The sequence below is a fragment of the Phocoena sinus genome, chromosome X (assembly GCF_008692025.1).
Source record: "Phocoena sinus isolate mPhoSin1 chromosome X, mPhoSin1.pri, whole genome shotgun sequence".
In the NCBI taxonomy this organism is placed as follows: domain Eukaryota; kingdom Metazoa; phylum Chordata; class Mammalia; order Artiodactyla; family Phocoenidae; genus Phocoena; species Phocoena sinus.
In genome coordinates, this window is record NC_045784.1 from 94325821 (window position 1) to 94328368 (window position 2548).

Here is a 2548-nt window from a genome sequence, read left to right on the forward strand (position 1 = left end):
CTCTGATTCCACTTTCTTCCTGAAACAACCCAAGCCTAGACTGTTTCCCCCTCTCTCTGAACTACTAGAGTTCAAGAACAAATGGTTCATCTAACTTTAAAAACCCCGGAATTTACTGTGCCCTTGTTACATGCCGGTCACCATCATGAGCACTTTACATGATCTCATTCAGATGTCACCACAACCCTATGAGGTGAGGATGATTCTTCTCCCCATTGTACAGATAAGGAAACTGAGAGTAAGAGGTGTAGGAAGCAAGGAGAAAGGGAAAGAAATGTGAATCGTTTGCATGTATTAGCTCCCTGTCTCCTCCTGGTTTCCTGATGGGAGTGGACTCCCTGCAAGGTTTGACCCCAAAATTCTTATTTTACTTTTCATTTTGCTGAGCCTTTAAACAGAGGAGAACATCTGGATCACAGGACTGAAGATGGCTAAAGCCCTTCTGCAGTGTTTCCTCGGGCAGCTATTCGGACAGGAACAGTAGGAACGCCTTGCTTACTCGGTGCCGCCTACTTCCTCCAGCGCCCCCCCCCAAAAAAAAAATCAACCCTCCCAACACACACACACCTCCCTCCTACCGTCTCCATTGTCAGAAGGTTTTCGCTCACCCCAGCCCTCTGCCTGTCATCTTGTAATTGGGGAATTCATTTCAGGGTAATAAAGAGTAGTAAAGTCTTTAGAAGTGAAAAGGTATCTGAGGGTTAATCAACTCTCCTTCACTTCACTGAACCTGCTTCCTTCTGAAGGCCCAGACAGCTGCCCTGAAGGAACTCAGGTTCTGATTGTTGAGTGAGGTAGCTCATGGTGGAGTCCAAGGTTCTCTGAGGAGCAGGCAAGCCTGGGTCTGGGACGGCGGGATATGAAGAGGGGATGACAGCACGGGGGACCCAGAGAGCATGTGTGATGAAATGGAGAGACGAGGCTGGCAAGTACAAGCTTTGCCTTCTTTGAGATTTTTGCCTGGAGCCTGCTCTTCACCCCCTTTTCACCCGCCCCGCCCAGAAAAGTGAAAGGAAACTCCCTGCTTGCACATCTCTCCACCCCTCTGCCCGTGCCCCCAGGACCGAGCTTAAGCAGGTACTAATTAGTGCTCTATATAATTTGGCTACGTTCAAAGTTCAAGAGGCTTGTGTGGACTGGCCTGGAGATCTGAGCATCAAATAGAATGTTTCTATAAGAAAATGCATGCTGGATTCCAAATTTTGGGCCAATATTTCATTCCTAGATTGGGGACTGCTTATACTTGGAGGCAACTCAATTCCTCTTGTCTGCATTAACTTAAAGCCAGGCCTTGGGTCTTTTGTACTGCCCATTTTGTGAAGGCTCTAGATACACCATGTGGGAGTCTAATTATTCACTCATACACATATAGACATGTAAGTTTTGTAATATGTACTGTAGCTATTCTAAATCTTGCACTACGATATAGATAGTATATATAGAAATATAGACGCTATACTTATCCACAATATTGAAGGGTAAGCAAGAATCCTTCACAGCTGTGAGGCTGATACCACAAATGCAGGGACATCTTGCTTTAAGCACTAAAAAAAAAAAAACTCTATGTGTAAATCCAATATTTATCATTGATTTTAAAAGATACCTTATGCCATAATGGAAAAGAATATAAATATAAATATATATATATCTGAATCACTTTGCTGTACAGCAGAAATTAACATAACATTGTAAATCCACTATACTTCAATGAAAAAATATAGAGAGATAAAAGAAATAAAAGACACCTTACAGAAAATCATTTTTCAAGGCAAACAAACACTTTTTCATTTGTATTTGTTAACCCAGATTTTATTCGTTTTCCTTAGGTACAGAGAAAATGTCCTGAAGGCTGGCCTCACCCTTGGATATTTAAGTAATCCCTGGACTGCTTTCTTTCCCAGCTGGAGAAAGAATCTCATCACATTGACTATTCACTTGGCAAATATTTATTGAATGTCTGGAAGTGCTGGGCACTGAGTCCCTGCCCTCTCAGAGCTTTCCAGACTTATCAGGGAGACTGTGGCTGGGCAAATGCTTTAAATTTTAACACATGAAGGCATGTAAAAGGTGAATGCACTCAATGTCCTTATCTCTAAAATAGGTCAATAATGGGACCTATCACATTGGGCTGTGGTGAAGATGAACTGGGAAAACATACATGTCAATCGATGACTACAGTGGCTGGCACAGGGTAAGTGTTTTGGTTGTTATTTCCTAGGAGAAGAATGAACTGTGCCTGAAAGAGGTGGACAGTCTGAGATGAGCAACGTGAGTTTTAAAAAATGAGTATGTGTTCGTGAAGGAGAGACATCAGAGGCTGAATGTTCCAGGCAAATGGAGCTGTGTGCCAAGGCACAGAAGTACTAAGGACACAGTAGGTACCTGGAGAATGGATTTGGCATGTTGGAGGATAGAGTACATAGGGAGAAATGGAAAATGGTGGCAAACTCCGGGGAGGAGCAGGGAAGGCTCCAGAGAGGAGGTGGCATTTGGACTGGGTCTTGAAGGATAAGTAGGAGTTTGCCAGGCAAAGAAGAGGGAAGAACAT